Here is an 18,787-nt window from a genome sequence, read left to right on the forward strand (position 1 = left end):
TCTGAGAGAGTACCAAACATGGGCTTCTGAAAGTCCCAGGTCTGTACCTATTTGTTTGACAGGTACATCCAGATTAGCCATTATATTAGAAAATAATCAGAAAACAACTACCTCAAAAAGATAATAAATAAGAATGGCTTATTATTTTCACACTGTTTGAATTTCTTGAAGGCACCTGTGAAAAATGCAAAGATTTACCCACCCAAAATCTCCCTCTAATTTCAGATTATGAAGAGATCTGAGAAACGGTACTTCTGGGACCTTTTGAAATCTCACCATTCAGGCAGCTGCCTCTTCTTTCAACCACAAAACTGACCACAACAAATGCATTCCATTTCAGACAGACTCCAAAATAATCAGGCATCCCTAGAACCAATTAAGAATCCTGCTTTCATTTTTACACTTTGCCAGAAACAATCCTATGGTGGTTCAAGGCACAGTTCCATGTGTATAACATGCCAGAAACAATCCTATGGTGGTTCAAGGCACAGTTCCATGTGTATAACATGCCAGAAACAATCCTATGGTGGTTCAAGGCACAGTTCCATGTGTATCACATTTCATAAATCTTTTTATATAGCTTAAATAAAATTTAAATGAATATGAGAGGCATTCTAGAAGGGGAAAGAAATAACAAAATATAAAAACAAAATTTTAGGAATATTTAGAGGGGGAAACAACTGTCCCAACTACCACAATTTCCTAATGAGATTAATAGGCCAATTGTGCACATATGTATGCAAGAGTACATGTAGGTACGTAAGGGCAGGTATCATATACATACACATAACAGCTTAAACTCTGTCCCATCACTAACTGATAGATTGGTCTCTTTTTCACACTGCGACTGCCTATTGTAGTCAATACTATTTTACTTTCCATGGCAATCAAAGTATATATTACCTTGTCATCCTTGAAAAATGATAGGTCAGTGAAAATATTCCAAATTCACCACACTCTAAGGAAGCTCCAGATCCCTAAGAAAGGAAGAGAGTATTAATAATAATGATAACTAGTGTCTTAATTGCATTGTGCTAAGTGTTTAATAGATGTTATCGCTTTTAATTCTCCCAGAAACACTATGCAGCAGATGATAATATCATCCTTACTTTACAGATGGCAAGACTAGGGACCAGACCTTTTAAGTAACATGAACAGGGTCACAAAGCTAGAAGTGGTAGAAATAAGACTGAAACCAAGCTTTTAAGTGCGATGCAGAGTTGTCTCTGTTGAGAAGAGAAGGCAAACAAATCTCTATTATGAACTATCCCAGAGCAACATAGATGGCCTCCACCTAAAAATAATCAAAATACTTTTAAAAATTCTTACAAAAAACAAAAAACTACCTGTGTTATGATGAAAGTACTACATTTTGCTTACAGCCAGTGTATTAACTTTGCTAGCTAACTTCAAAAACTGGAGTTATACATGAGATATATGCTGACTGACTAGATCTCCAAATACTTTTGAATCAATGGTTTTCAAACTCAAAACCTTAAGGATTATGGCTCAGTAAGAACTTTCACTGTTTCCCCTTCCTTCTTTCCTTCAGCCAGCCAAAAAAAAAAATTTATAATTTTTCTTCTGTTTCTCTCCTTTATTGGAAGCACAGAGTCTTAACCACTGGACACCAGGGAAGTCCCAAAATTGTATTAAATGCCCTTTAAAGTCAGACACTGTTAATTACCTGGGCTGCTTCAATAAACAAATCAAGATCTCTGCTCTTAAGATTATAATCTAGTGGGAAAGACAAGAGAATAAAAAGCAATTTCAATTCTGTGTAAAAAGGTATGATAAGCTCTAAGTATGCATAAATTAGCCCGATATTTAGGAGGGTGTCCCTGACCCAAGCTTTTCGTAGGAGAGACCATAGAAGGATTTATGTTGAAGGTCATTTCTAACCTAAGAAGCAAAGATAATGACAAGTTAACTAGTTGATGTGAAAATATAAGGACAGCTAAAGAAATCAGAGATGATATCTGTGACATAAAAATCAATTAGAAAAACCAAACTCTCAACGGAAAACCAGCTAAACACATAAACAGAAAAAGAAATCAAAATAGACAATAAACATATAACAGAAATGCATACCCTGATTCATAATTAAAGAATGCAAATCAAAACAAATATACAACCATATTTCACACATCAGATCAGCAAAATGTAGAGTGCGATGATAATGCTAGCAAGCTCATATATTTTGAGCAAGAATATGAAACTGTTAAGGAGTGCAACAAGGCAATAGTTATGAAAACTATAAATTAAAAATGAAGGTACCCTACCATCTCAGTCCTAAGAAATTAATGCCACTGCTACACTTACAAGAATTTGTTCAAATATGTATTTTAAAATGTTCATTAAAACATGTTTATAATGGCTAAAGCTGAAAATAACAAAAGCAACTATCAATACAATTCTGGTTAAATAAGTGTTGGCAAGTCCACTTGTTATGCGCTGAGTTGTGTCCTCCTCTAAAATTCACATATTGAAGCCCTAACACCCAGTACCTCAGAATATGACTGTAGGACCTTTTAAGAGGTAATTAAGTTAAAATGGGGTCATTAGGGTGAGCCCTAATCCAATATAACTGGTGTCCTTATAAAGAGGAATTAGGACACAGACAACACAGACAGAGAAACCACATGTGAAGACATAGCAAGAAGGTGGTTATCTGCAAGCCAAGGAAAGAGACCTCTGCCAACAGAGCTCAGAATTACCAAAACACATTGAAGGAAGGGCATCCATGGAGCTGGGGCTTAGAGCTCTGAGGAGGAAGCACCTCTGGGTTGATACTGGTGCTTCTAAGCTAGGAGGAAGAACCCTGTGGATCTGAGACACAGAACGAGGGCCAAATCACCCCTTAGGCAATGTGGCCACAGTGCCTAGGCCCAAAGTACTTTTAGCATACCATGAGACTGTTTTGATTTGTTTTAAAATCAGAAGAATGAACTTTTAGGTCAATGAAAGTGTTTTTATAAATAACATTAATGTATTTGCCTTTATACTAATACCATCAGAAAATATCGTTTTAAAATTTTCTTACGGTAGAAGGAACCCACAAAGGCATAATGGTCCAGGGCCCACAAAAATTATAATGTGGTGCTTCCCAGACTTCTAAGAAGTGGCTGCCTGAGGTGGTACTTGTGTCTCTGAGGGGGTAGAAAGGAGCGAGTTGTGGGCATGTTGGAAAACTGAAAATTGGAATCAACTGCCGCTACTGAGATTAACTGCTACTAACAAAAGAAAGAAGTGATGCTGGAGAGAGAGACGGAACAGAAAGAAAATAGGAATAGGAATAGAAGGAAACAGGAATAGAAAGAAAATAAGGAGGACACTCTTTGTCCTCCAGCCTTCCATTCTCCTTCTACTACCCCTATTGGCAGAGATTAATGGGGAATCAGGGAAAGAGGCGGACAGCACATGGAAAGGAAAAACATGGTCTACAGAGTTCCAGCTCCAGCATCATAAAGCAGTATAGAAGGGTAGGTCTGAAACTGAGAGACAATAAATTACTGGCACATCCACATAATGGAGTAATATACAACTATTAACAAGAATTAGATGATTCTGTGTGTGTTAATACAAACAATATCCAAAATATACTATGACATATTAAATCTAAATGCACACTGGTAGTGAGTAAAATAGAATAATATATAATAATAAATATAGATATATAGATAGATAATTAGATAGATAAATATTTCAATTCCTCACCCTGCAAGAAACTCAACAAAACTTTCAGTGGTGGTCAAATTTAGGGAATTTGACTAGACTGAGGATGGTGGCTTTCATTTTTATTTGATTCTTTTTGTATCATGTGAAATTTTCTTAATTTGCATTTGTAGCTTTGTTAGTTTGCTTTAATATCAAAAGATGTTATTTGGATAGTTGGGTTATACCCCTTTATATTTCCTTTTTAAATCATGTGCATTAAAAATTAATAACTACTATTTAATGATGATAAAGTTCTAAAAAACATTTTTCAGGAATCTTTCAAAGAAGTACCTCTATTTGGTCGACTCTGTGATTTCATCTCCCATCTGTCTCCTCATATTCCGCTCCAAAGAAATTGAACTACTTTCAGTTTTTAAAACATGTCTCTATCTCCTCTTATCAGTCCCTTCTTTAGCTAACTCCAGCTTTCAAGCTATTCAAGTTAATACCACTTTCTCAGGAAACCTTCCATGATTTCTTGTTTAGTTCATTTGACCAATATGTGTTTTCAAAGTCCCTGAACTTTTTTCTTGTAACATTTACTACACTTCTGTTTTGCTATTTGTTTAATAACAGTTTTCTTTATTAGACTGTAAGAAGAACTGTGACAGCAGGGGCTGTACCTTCCTCGTTCACCTAGAAAATTGACTGGTTCTCAATAAACAATGGGGTGGGTTATGGACAGGAGAATGTAACCACCATATTATAGAACTATGTACTGATAAACTAAAATTACTTTATTAAAAGCATGAACTGAGCATGGATTGTTTTCTTTTTTGTTTTGTTTTGTTTTAGAAAATTAAGATGGGGAATAGTATTTCATATTTTTAATCAGAGCTTTTTTATGACATTTTATTTACAAAACAACTCATACTTTGGGGCTCAGATAAAACAAAACACACATTTTTTAATCCACGTAACTATTTCTAAATTTTAATGGGTATTTATGCTTGTGGGTTAACCTCAATGCATAAAACTACAACAATTTATTCATTGATTGGCCCTAATACATTCAGTTTAGCAATATAAAAGCTCTGGTACCTTTTAAATTTTAGATGGCCTTTTTGAAACAGTATGCAAATTAGTTCTCAATTATTTTAATATTATCAGTAATTTTTAAAATTTTTATTTATTTTTATTTTTTAATGTAATTTTTATTTTATATTGGGGGTATAATTGATTTACAATGTTGTGTTACTTTCAGGTGTACAGAAAAGTGATTCAGTTATACATATACATATATCCATTCTTTTTCAGATTCTTTTCCTATATAGGTTATTACAGAATACTGAGTAGAATTCCCTGTGCTATACACTAGTTCCTTGTTGATTATCTCTTTTATATATAGTAGTGTGTATATGTTAATCCGAAACTCCTAATTTCTCCCTCTTCCCATCTTTCCCCTTTGGTAACCATAGGTTTGTTTTCGAAGTCTGTGAGTCTTTTTCTGTTTTGTAAATAAGTTCATTTGTATCATCTTTTAGATTCCACATATAAGAGATATCATATGATATTTGTCTTTGTGTAACTTACTTCACTTAGTACAGTAATCCATGTCCATCCATGTTGCTGCAAATGGCATTATTTCATTCTTTTAAAAAATGGCTGAGTAATATTCCATTGTATATATGTACAACATCTTCTTTATCCATTCATCTGTCAATGGTTATTTAGGTTGCTTCCATGTCTTGGCTATTGTAAATAGTGCTGAAATGAAAATTGGGGTGCATGTATCCTTTTGAATTATAGTTTTCTCTGGATATATGCCCCAGAGTGAGATTGCTGGATCATATGGTAGTTCTATTTTTAGTTTTTTAACTTAAACTCCATACTGTTCTCCACAGTGGTTGTATCAATTTTCATTCCCACCAACAGTGTAGGGGGGTTCTCTTTTCTCCACACCCTCTCCAGCATTTATTGTCTGTAGATTTTTTGATGATGGCCATTGTGACCTGTGTGAGGTGATATCACATTGTAGTTTTGATTTGCATTTCTCTAATGATTAGTGATGTTGAGCATCTTTTCACGTGCTTTTTGGCCATCTGCATTTGTCTTTGGAGAAATTTCTATTTAGATCTTCTGCCTATTTTTTGATTGCATTGTTTGTTTTTTTTGATATTGAGGTGCATGAGCTGTTTGTATATTTTGGAGATTAATCCCTTGTCAGTCTCTTTGTCTGCAAATATTTTCTCCCAGTCTATGAGCTGTCTTTTCATTTTGTTTATGGTTTCCTTAGCTGTGCGATAGCTTTTAAGTTTAATTAGGTCCTATTTGTTTATTTTTGTTTTTATTTTCATTACTCTAGGAGGTGGATCCAAAAAGATATTGCTGTGATTTATCTCAAAGAGTGTTCTGCCTATGTTTTCCTGTACGAGTTTTAGAGTATCCGGTCTTACATTTAGGTCTTTATTATATTGAGGTAGGTTCCCTCTATGCCCACTTTCTGGAGAGTTTTATCATAAATGGGTGTTGAATTTTGTCAAAAGGTTTTCTGCATCTACTGAGATAATCATATGTTTTTTATTCAATTTGTTACTGTGGTGTATCACACTGATTGATTTGTGGATACTGAAAAATCCTTGCATCCCTGGGATAAATTCCACTGGATCATGGTGAATGATCCTTTTAATGTATTATTGGATTTGGTGTGCTAGTATTTTGTTGAGGATTTTTATCTATATTCATCAGTGATATTAGCCTATAATTTCCTTTTTTGTGGTGTCTTTGTCTGGTTTTGTTATCAGGGTGATGGTGGCCTTGTAGAATGAGATTGGGAGTGTTCCTTCCTCTGCAATTTTTGGAAGAGTTTGAGAAGGATGGGTGTTAGCTCTTCTCTAAATGTTTGATAGAATTCACCTGTGAAGCCATCTGGTCCTGGACTTTTGTCTGTTGGAAGTTTTTAAATCACAGCTTCAATTTAAGTACTGTGATTGGTCTGTTCAAATTTTCTATTTCTTCCTGGTTCAGTTGGAAGATTGTGCCTTTCTAAGAATTTATCCATTTCTTTTTTTTCTTTTTTCTGTTTTTTTTTTTGGTTGTGTTGGGTCTTAGTTGTGGCACATGTGATCCCTTCATTGAGGCATGTGGGATATTTTGTTGTGGCTGTGGGCGTCTCTCTAGTTGTGGTGCATGGGCTTCTCTCTAGTTGTGGCGTGTGGGCTTCTCTCTGGTCATGGCGTGCAGGTTTTTCTCTCTCTAGTTATGGTGTATGGGCTCCAGGGCACATGAGCTCTGTAGTTTGTGGCACGCGGGCTCTCTCGTTGAGGCACTTGAGCTCTACTTCTCGCGCGCAGGCTTAGTTGCCCCACCGCATGTGGGATCTTAGTTCCCCGACCAGGGATCACAACTGTGTCCCTTGCATTGGAAGGCGGATTCTTTACCACTGGACCACCAGGGAAGTCCCTGTCCATTTCTTCTAGGTTTTCCATTTTATTGGCATACAGCTGCTCGTGGTAGTCTCTTATGATCCTTTGAATTTCTGTGGTGTCCATTGTAACTTCCTCTTTTTCATTTCTAATATTATTGATTTGAGTCCTTTCCCTTTTTTCCTTGATGAGTCTAGCTAAAGGTTTATAAATTTTGTCTATCTTTTGAAAGAATCAGCTTTTAGTTTCATTGATCTTTTCTTTCGTTTTCTTTGTCTCTGTTTCATTTATTTCTGCTCTGATCTTTATGATTTCGTTCCTTCTACTAACTTTGCATTTTGCTTCTTTTTCTTTCTCTAGTTGCTTTAGGTGTAAGGTTAGGTGGTTTGAGATTTTTTTGTTTGTTTTCTGAGGTAAGACTGCATTGCTATAAACTTCCCTCTTTAGAACTGCTTTTGCTGCATCCCAAAGGTTTTGGATTGTTGTGTTTTTGTTTTCATTTGACTCTATGTATTTTTTATTTCCTCTCTGATTTCTTCTGTGATCCATTGGTTGTTTAGTAACATATTGTTTAGCTTCCACGTGTTTGTGTTTTTTACAGTTTTTTTTTTTTCTTGTAGTTGATATCTAACCTCATAGCATTGTGGTAAAAAAAAGAGGCTTAATATGATTTCAATTTTCTTAAATTTACCAAGGTTTGCTTTGTGGCCCAGCATGTGACCTATCCTGGAGAATGTTCCACTTGCACTTGAGAAGAATGTGTATTCTGCTGCTTTTGGATGGAACGTTCTATAAACATCAATGAAGTTCATCTGGTCTAATGTGTCATTTAAAGCTGGTGTTTCCTTATTGATTTTCATTTTGGATGATCTGTCCATTGATGTAAGTGGGTGTTAAAGTCCCCCACTATTATTGTGTTACAGTCGATTTCTCCATTTATAGCTGTTAGCATTTGCCTTATGTATTGATGTGCTCCTGTGTTGGGTGCATATATATTTACAATTGTTATATCTTCTTGGATTGATCCCTTGATCATTATGTAGTGTCCTTCTTTGTCTCTTGCCAACAGTCTTTATTTTGAAGTCAATTTTGTCTGATATGAGTATTGCTGTTCCAGCTTTCTTTTGATTTCCATTTGCATGGAATACCTCTTTCCATACCCTCACTTTCAGTCTGTATGTGTCCCCAGATCTGAAGTGGGTCTCTTGTAGACAGCATATATATGGGTCTTGTTCTTGTATCCATTCAGCCAGTCTATGTCTTTTGGTTGGAGCATTTAATCCATTTACATTTAAGGAAATTATCAGTATGTATGTTCTTATTGCCATTTTGTTAATTGTTTAGGATTTGTGTTGGTTGGTCTTTTTCCTTCTCTTCTTCTTTTGTTCTCTTCTCTTGTGATTTGATGACTATCTTTAGAGTTTGTTTGAATTGTTTTTTCTTTTGTGTGTGTGTATCTATTGTAGATTTTTGGTTTGTGGTTCCCATGAGGTTTCGATATAGCAGTCTATATATATATATACACACACATACACACATATATATATCTCTACAAGATTGTTTTAAGTTGCTGGTCTCTTAATTTTAAATGTGTTTCCAATAACCTGCATTTGTACTCTCCTCTCCTCATGATTGCTAGTTTTGATATCAAATTTGTGTGTGGATGGTTCTCTACCTTTACTCTATATTTGCCCTTATTGGTGAGCTTTCCTATCCATAATTTTCTTGTTTCTAGTTGTGGTCTTTTCTTTTCCACCTAGATAAGTTCCTTTAGCATATGTTGTAAAGCTGGTTTAGTGGTGCTGAATTCTCTTAGCTTTTGCTTGTCTTAAATTTTGATTTCTCCAACAAAGCTGAATGAGAGCCTTGCTGGGTAAAGTATTCTTTGTTGTAGAATTCTTGTTTCATCACTTTAAATATATCATTCCACTCCCTTCTGGCCTGCAGAGTTTCTGCTGAAAAATCAGCTGATAACTATATGGGGATTCTCTTGTATGTTATTTGTTCCTTTTCCCTTGTTGCTTTAAATATTTTCTCTTTGTCTTTAGTTTTTGTCAATTTGATTAAATGTGTCTTGCTGTGTTCTTCCTTGGGTTTATCCTGTATGGGACTCTCTGTGCTTCCTGGACTTGTGTGAGTGCTTCCTTTCCCATGTTAGGGAAGTTTTCAGCTATTCTCTCTTCAAATATTTTCTCAGGCCCTTTCTCTCTCTCTTCTCCTTCTGGGACCCCTATAATTACAAATGTTGGTGAGTTTAATGTTGTCCCAGAGGTCTCTGAGTCTGTCCTCATTTCTTTTCACTCTTTTTTTCTTTATTCTGTTCCACAGCAGTGATTTCCACCAAGCTTTCTTCCAGCTCACTTATTCGTTTTTCTGCCTTATTTATTCTGCTATTGATTCCTTCTAGTGTATTTTTCATTTCAGTTATTGTATTGTTCATCTCTGTTTGTTTGTTCTTTAAATCTTCTAGCTCTTTGTTAAACATTTCTTGTGTCTTCTCAGTCTGTGCCTCCATTCTTTTTCTGAGATCTTGGATCATCTTTACTACCATTACTCTGAATTTTTTTAGATTGCTTATCTCTACTTCACTTAGTTGTTCTTCTGGGATTTTATCTTGTTCTTTTGTCTGGAACATATTTCTCTGCTGTCTCATTTTGTCTAACTTTCTGTGTTTGTGGTCTGTTTCTCAGGCTGCAGGTTTGTAGTTCCTCTTGCTTCTTGTGTCTGCCCCCTGGTGGGTGAGGTCCAGGGGTTAGTGCAGGCTTCCTGGTGGGAGGGACTGGTGCCTGCCCACTGGTGGGTGGAGCTGGATCTTGCCCCTCTGGTGGGTAAGGCCATGTCCAGGGGTGTGTTTAGAGGTGGCTGTGCACTCAGGATGACTTTAAGCAGCCTGTCTCTTGATGGGTCGGGCTGTGTTTCCACCCTGTTGATTGTTTGGCCTGAGGCGTCCCAACACTGGAGCCCATAGGCTGTTGGGTGGAACCAGGTCTCTGTGCCAAAATGGCGACATGCAGGAGCACTCACGCTGATGAATATTCCCTGGAGCCTTCGCCACCAGTGTCCTTGCGCCCACAGTGAGCCTTAGCCAACCCCCACCTCCCCAGGATACTCTCCAAGACAAGCAGGCAAGTCTGGCCCAGGGTCCTATCGAGTCACTGCTTTGCCCTGGGTCCCAGTACACGTGAAAGCTTGTGTGTGCCCTCCAAGAGTGGAGTCTCTGTTTCCCCCAGTCCTGTGGAGCTCCTGCACTCAGGCCCTGCTGGCCTTCAAAGCCAAATACTCTGAGGTCTCCTCCTCCCAGTGCCAGACCTTCAGGGTGGGGAGCCTGACTTGGGGCTCAGAACTCTCACTCCTATGGGAGAATCTCTGTGATGTAATTATTTTCCAGTTTGTGGGTCATCCACCCAGTGGGTATGGGATCTGATTATATCATGAAAACACCCCTCCTACCATCTCCTTGTGACTTCTTTGTCTTTGGATGTGGAATATATTTTTTGGTAGGTTCTGGTCTTTTTTGTCGATGGTTGTTCAGCTGTTAGTTGTGATTTTGGTGTTTTTGTGTCAAGTCCTTCTATTTTGCCATCTTGTCTCCTCCCTTCCAAGAATATTATATTTTAAATTACCTTTTAGCAGAGATGTAACCTAACACAAGTCCACATGCCCAACACACAGTGATGCCAAACAATTCCAAAACATTTGTGTTTGGAGCAAGAAAGCAATTACCAGTAAATTAAAAAATACTTACAATTTGTTGGGATTCTTATTCATATCTCTCTATCCTTCTAAGATTTCAGGAGGCCTATTGATGCTCAATAATGGTTTCAATCAGAGATAAGGCAAAGTAAGATGTTTATTATATCTGAGTCCAATCAGAAAATAGAAATCACACAGTAATTTGAACAGAGAAATTTAAAATAAAGAATTATTAACAGGAGATTAAAGTAAATAAAGAATTATCTAGGTAGAGTTAAAGAGAAATATAAAGAATAGAGGAATAACAGATATAGGTAATAGCCACTACTCTTAGCCCTAGGGCTGAGATAGAATGACAAAGGGGTGCCTGCCTGAGTGATCCCATGCCTGCCTGACTAGAGGTGAGATCAAGACCTTTCTGGAATGGACATAGCCAGGGCTCTCTGGATGGTGGGAAACTTGCTGGTGGACCTTCTTGGAAACCTGCCCTCTGAATGGTAGGGGAAGCCATCCTCAGGGAGGTGCTGCATTTTAGAACTTGATATGAAGTCACATAAGAGTTAATCAGTGAATGGATAACTTTATTAACAATCCTGTGATGATTTAAATGACAAAAGAAAATATATGTGAATGTCAGTAATCGCAATTAAAAGTGTGCTACATTTACTAAGCATTAGCATGACTTGCATGTCTACCATGTAGTAATTGACCTAATTCATCATCTCATTTTGACTTGACACTCAGGTTCTAACCTCTGCAAATTTTCACTCTAAGCAGAAGATGCAGAGCCAGATTGGCAAAGAGCGATGTCAGAGTTCACTATCTAGGGCCTCTTAGCCTTGTTCAATCAGCATTTACCCCTGGACCCAGCCTGACACCCCTAAAATCATTATATAAGGTTATATTCCATCAGTGCTCCCATAATCCCAGGGCAAGAGAGGCCCCGATTAAAACTGGGGACAAATGCTTGGTGTGTTTGAGCTAATTAGGTACTGACTTTTAGCCTATGACAACTGACCATCATAATGTACCTATTGGAATGCCCTGAGCACAACATTTTAGAGGAAGCCAGGGTAAATTGGATTCTTAATGGTACATTTAACAGAAGTCAGTCAATAAAGGTTAACATAATCTCAGTATGCACTTTTAAATTGCAAACAGTTTTAGAGTGACCATTTCTATAACAGACTGGACTGACATGCCACACAATGGGCTTTTGGACTTCCTAGCAGATGGGCCTGCTTTGGTTTTGGTCCTGAATACAGCATTAGTTGAAAATGCATTCAGTTCAGAATAGAATGGCATTTTTTTGTGGAAGAGCTGCCTTGTTTGATTCAAACAAAGAACCTTTTATCTGGTGAGTGACTTGTCATCTTATGTCGATGTAAGCTATGTAAAGAATGACTTTTCATTAAAGCAAGTTTAGCATATTTGCAATTGTCTTGGTCAAATGGGAAAGTTTCTGGCTGAAATAGTGAATTATATCCTGCGGTTTATGCAATCCACAAATTGATTATATGTGGTAACGCAAAAATAATAATAATAATGAAGTTTTTTTCTTTTGGCTCCACAGAATAACTCTGTCAAGCAGCAATTTTTGGACACACCAAAGAAAATCCATTAATTGTACAAGTGGCAGAATTTACCAAATTATATGGAGACTGTATACATGTACAGTCTCAAATTCCTGAATTTGGCTCACTCTGGATTAAAAATAGCATTGTTACTTCATCCAGCTTTTTGCACTTTCCTATAAACTATTATATATAATCCTCATTAAACCTTCCAGTGCTGCTTCCATCACCCCACTCTGAACATCCTCCTTGCAAATAAATTGTATACCATTTCCCCATGCTCCAAGCTATCTTGTATGCACAGTTCTTATGTTGCCTAACTCTCTCCTGTCCACTACTAACAATATATCATTCTTTTGGCCGAGAACTTCTAAGCTGAACAAATAAAATGGAGAAGGTCTGGCATATTGTAGTACAGCCCTGTGGACAAAAGCTATAGCTTTCCCAAGCACAGTAGTAATACCCTTCCTTGATCATTTGAGAATCCTACAAAATTCTCAGTATTTCTTGTCCTATATGTGCTCCTTCATCATTGATGATATTGAGGAATGAGGGAAGCTGTTACAAAGATCACTCCAATTTGACCAGTGTTACCATTTCATATTATTCTAACTTGCCAAGCAGTCCCCCTAAGGGCCATGGGGATATGGAGAGGACCCACCAGAACCATCTCAAAAATGTGCATCTCCTTTATCATTAGCCTCTGGAGGCCAGGGGCCCAGAGATGACCTGATCATTTCCTGGGACCTCAAGAACTTCCATCCTCTCAAGCAGCTCAATCAGCCACAGGTAATGTGCTATACATCTATCAGGTGCTACACATTTCACATAGACATGATTTTGAACATCAGAACACCAGAAGTCATGAGGTGGAAAAAAGAAAGATGGTGGAGAAATATGGTCAGTCATGATGTGATTTCTCCATGAATTTATCTTCATGGTTTACCTTTGTTTTTTGAGGCTATCGTAACAAATTTGTAATTTTTACACTGTCATAGAACACCGGAATGTTGCACACATTACATAATTAACTTTGTTTTCTTTTATATTTCCTATTTTATATCATTTCAATTCCAATTTTTCTCCCTCCTCTGATGTTTAATGCTATGTTTGGAATTTATGATGAGAGACACATTATAACATAGGAATCATATAGTAATATGAGATGATCACATTTTCCTTACATCTCTCTATTCCTTGGGTTAAGCTACTAGCCTGAATAAATGCCCTGTCCCAGATAGAGAAAGAATCCCTGAAGGAGACAAGTTCTAGACTTTTTCCTCTGCTCCTTTTAATATTTATCTATAATTATGTCTAATTCTCACATAGTGATCATAAACTCAGTACAGCAGTTCATTCCCTCAAGCATATTTTTCTCACCCAAAGTGCCTTGATGTAGTTAAAACATACCTAGCTCCATAAACAATTCCTCAAAGAAGTAGATCTTTGATGTGAATATTGGCACCTGTTAATAACAGTTGGATATTGGAGAAAGTTGAAGTTAAGGGAGTTTCTTAGAACACTGGATTATACAACGTACTACAAATCTACTAATACTGGCTCTGATGCATAACTGATGAATATTTCTTTTTATCTTCCATAAATTGCTTCCATTTCCATGGTAAGAATATCTATTTCTTTGGTTGATCCACAAAAATATAATTAAACTGCAATTCACTCACCTTCAGATAAAGCCCTTTAACCGGGACAGACTGAATTACTACAGGTATTTTAAACTCTGTTTCTTCTAGTTCAATGGTTCTCAAATTTAGGGTTCATCAGAATCACCTGGATAGATTGTTAAAACACAGATTTCTGGATTCTATTCCTAAAGTTTCTAATTAAGTAGGTCTGGGGTAGGACCCCAGAATATAATAGAGTTCTAACTAGTCCCCAGGTGATGACGATGCTGGCTTAAGGTTCACAGTTTGAAAATCACTGGTCTAGTATGTAAGCAAAAAAAAAGGGTTAAGAGCAAAAAATTTAGTGATATTATATTTGGTATGTGCAAATTCTAACAACCGTGATAAATTTTGCATGGCTTAGTGATTTACGTACTTGACTGACAAACATAAACCACGTAGTAGATTTAAATTTCATTGTTAACTAAAATTACAAATTGTTCTGGGTAGTCTTAGATCTCTGCCTACACTTTCACAGGAAAATCATCAGAGATTTCTTCATATTCCTCTTTAGGGTACCCTCTATAATGTGATTATTTTATTTTCTATTGTCTTGCATTCTGTTTGAATTTGCCAACATAAGCCTTTTTTGATTTTAAAGAATCCTGGTTACATGGGTGATTGTGAAATCATTTTGGAAATGATGACCTGTTTTTATCCTAGCTGTCAGCTATAATACTCTTAAGATAACACGGGCCCTTAACAGGGAAAGAGACTGAAGGCAACTGGGCAATCAGTTACTCATCCTTGCACACATCCCATCCCACTCTGAAATTGTACATCCCAGACATTTTCCTCTTACGCAACTCTCAAAAGGCAGTTCTCTTACTTATCAATTCAATACCTTCTTGAGGTTTTGCAAAATTCTTATCCCAGTGTTCATAATATCATGCCTCCCAAATGTGATCCTCAGAGCTCATAAGGTAACTGCTAGAGAGTTTCCCCTCCCTCAATCAAAGGAAAGTAGAATTAGAGGCTCCAAATACTTTACCCTTTGGTCAGAGCAGTCTCAAAGTTTGCGAAGGGAAATTTCAACCAGAATGATTCTCATTCTGCTATAAAATGGATGAAGAGGAAATCTCATTCCATTTTCCAATTACTAATTGTAACACTTCTTTAAAATATCATTGATCAAATAACATGCCAAGTTAGGGTCATATTAAAACTTTTTTTTAAAAAGCACTACATAATTCATATAATTGTGTCAGATGGATAGGTAAAGTTATCTTGTAGTGAGGAACTGCTATTATCTGCCTTTGTGCAGATGAATGTAAAATATGCAGCACCCATATTAATCAATCTTTATTTTGGGAATATTTAAAGATAGATATTTAATTGAAGAAAACTTGGAAAATATAGAAAATCATAGGGATGAAAAACAAATTGTCCACCAGTTCCATTTAGAGATGAATATGCACTTTATACTAAGATATAAAAAGAACGAGGTTAAAGAGTCCAGAAGAGAATATTTTATTGGAGAAAGTTGCTGAGTTCTAGGTTATCTTCCTGCTAGGGGAAAGGAAAAAAGGTGCTTCCCTTCTATCACAAGAAGTGAGAGGACTTTGAAAGGACCTTGTAGCATTTGTTATGTATTTCCTGAAATGTGAATGAGCAGAGGTGACTGGTGTTTGAACCCCACCTAAGAAGAATAAATGCAGATGTTTGTGTCCAGAGGTAAAAAAGATAGCAGTGGGAGCAACTACATTCTATTTAGTATGGCAAGGATGCGTGGGGTCCCTCATGGCCCAAGTGGATATTGCAGAAGGGAAATGGGCTGGAGATCTCTTGAAGGAATCTCCACAATAAGAGGCTGCAGGAGGTACCGTCAGGGGCAGGACTTGGGAGGATACTGTTGTGCCCATGTCAGAGAACTACACTGCCCAGAGATCCCCAGGGCCAACATCCAAAGAACACCAAACAAGTTCCAAAAAAGAGACTGCTTTGAATATCCACTAATCTCAAAGTATGTCAATGCCAAGTCATAAAAATACCTGTAAAGTAACAACTTTCCTGTTCCTCACTCTTCTCTTCCCCACTCTCCTGGAAGGATTTGAGAAACGTTGGCTAAGGAGATGTGAGGCGAAGAGAATGTTGAAGAAGGAGAGAGCGGACCACCCCTATTTTCCACCAGAAGTCTCTAGACTCAGCATCTCAGAAGAGCAGCATCTTTAACTCTAAATGTAGTTCAGAGTTTCTACTGTGGAAATGGTTATTTCAATTATTAAAATTAGATTGCAACTAGAAGTGAGTAAAGGAATTTTTATTATAAGAATGTGACCATAAAAATCATGAACCACTCCTGGATTTCATCCAAGGGATAGCGGAAAACTAACTTACACAGAGAAAAAGGAAAATGTTGCTTTCTCTTAATCCCACTGGAGTCTTGCTCTTTTAGTGTAATGATAACATATATATTTCAATATATGGTTGTGCCAAAATCTATTTAACTAACTCCCTAACTTGTTTCTAGTGTATCATCCTTTCTTGAAAATTACTATAACTTAGACACTATTTCCTTTCTCTTCTTAATTTTAATGTCTTATCACATTGATAGCCAAATTCTCCCTTATTTAAAAAAGACTAAAAATCTTATTTAAATATACTGCCCAAAATGTAAACATAATAGATGACCAATAAAGATATGTATGAGTAAATGAATGAACAAAAGCCCATTTCTTCATGTTTTCTCATCACAGGAAAAAAAATAACAAAAGGAAACATAATTCAAAAAGATACATGCACCCCCATGTTCACTGCAGCACTATTTACAATAGCCAGGACATGGAAGCAACCTAAATGCCCATCAACAGATAAATGGATGAAGAAGCTGTGGTACATATATACAATGGAATATTACTCAGCCATAAAAAAGAACAAAATAATGCCATTTGCAGTGACATGGATGGACCTAGAGATTGTCCTACTGAGTGAAGTAAGTCACACACAGAAAGACAAATACCATATGATATCACTTATGTGTGGAATCCAAAAAAAAAAAAAAAAGATACAAAGGAACCTATTTACAAAACAGAGTCACTGATGTAGAAAACAAACTTACAGTTACCAAGGGGGAAAGGCAGGGGGAGTGATAAATTGGGAGACTGGGATTGACATATAGACACTACTATATATAAAATAGATAACTAATAAGAACCTGCTGTATAGCACAGGGAACTCTACTCAATACTCTGTAATGGCCTATATGGGAAAAAAAAAAAAAGAGTGGATATATGTATATGTATAACTGATTCACTTTGCTGTACACCTGAAACTAACACAACATTGTAAATCAACTATACGCCAATAAAATTTTTTTAAAAAAGAAACAAAATCTTCTCATTATTACCTAATTTTAAAATAAGCACTCAGTCTTCCTCATTTTAGAGCCCTTTCGTTCAAATCTATCAAAAAATTAAGGTGTGAACTATTTTCTAAGGATTCTAGAAGTATAATCAGTGCTCTGTCATAGCTGTGTGATAAGATAGCATAGGAAGAAGCTTTCTTTACTAAAAGATAACATTAAAAAAATCCAAAATAGGAGAAGAGTAGGGGGTCAAACAGTTAAAGAAGTAAGAACAGTTTAACAGTACTAGTTTTTAGACAAAAATAGATGAGGAGTCATGGCCAGAGTGAGACTCTTAAATACCTGCTGTGAGAAGGCACAACTGAGCAAAGCAAGTACTTAAGGTCTTAGGTTATTCCAGAGTCACAGAGCCAATAAGCACAAAGGAAGAGATGAGGCATGGGAACTAGAGTAAGTGCTAGTTACAGCTAGGAGTATTATAAATCAATTCTCCTTGACGACCCAGGATTGTACTCCCATGACAGTGACTTTGTCAATCTCAAATGTTACAAGAATGGCTGTCTGATACTCTAGCCTTTTCTGAGGATGCCAAGAAGCAAGCACATAGGCTATGTGGGGATTCAGTCCTCCCTTCATCATTATGCATTTGTAAAATCTGTTTAAAAATAAGTTCAAAAAAAAAAAAAAGTTCAGCAGTGGACAGCAAGGGAGGAATGAAGTAGAGGGAATGAAAGTCCCAAGTGTGAAAGAAAGGGTAATGGCAGGAAGAGGAAGGGGATAAACAGTCACATGCCAAGGACAACTGCCTTGGCAACAACTTTTCCTCTTTCTTCCAGGCCAGACCACCCTTAAGCTCTAGTCCCCCACCCCTGCCCCCCTCACCCTCCCACAGAGCCAGATATTCCCAAACTGAAGAGTTTGGCTAATTGTCCAGTTCAGGTGATCAATTTACAATTCCTAAAGGAGAATTGTTGCTACAAAATCATGCAAATCCAGAAAGAACCACTGATAACCATTTAGGATGAATGAATAGAAAGTTATTGCAGCCAAATTTGGATCATTTCCAACATTTTGACTTTGTTTCTTGAATTACAAAGAGAATTTTATGACACTGGCAGGCACAGAGCTTTCTCCAGCATTCTAAGCATCTTCCTATCTTTCTTGTTCCCACACGTTAAATCAGCAGTGCATGACTTACAATTTGACTTGCTTCCTTTTTTGCAAAGTCGTCAGAACTTGACTCCATTCTTAAGTGACCTTTTTCCTTTCTCTCAGATGCTGATTTGGGCAACATTCAGATCACTTTTATTTCATCTTGAGAGATAAAAATTTGGTTGCCTCAGGAGTGGGAGAACTTAATGACTCTTTCAGTAAAGCATTTACCAAGTGAGTATTCAAAGCCATCTGAAATAGTTGGCACAGTTGAACAATAAATGGCATTACTTTAATAAA

Source organism: Eubalaena glacialis, chromosome 1 (assembly GCF_028564815.1).
Source record: "Eubalaena glacialis isolate mEubGla1 chromosome 1, mEubGla1.1.hap2.+ XY, whole genome shotgun sequence".
Classification (NCBI taxonomy): Eukaryota; Metazoa; Chordata; class Mammalia; order Artiodactyla; family Balaenidae; genus Eubalaena; species Eubalaena glacialis.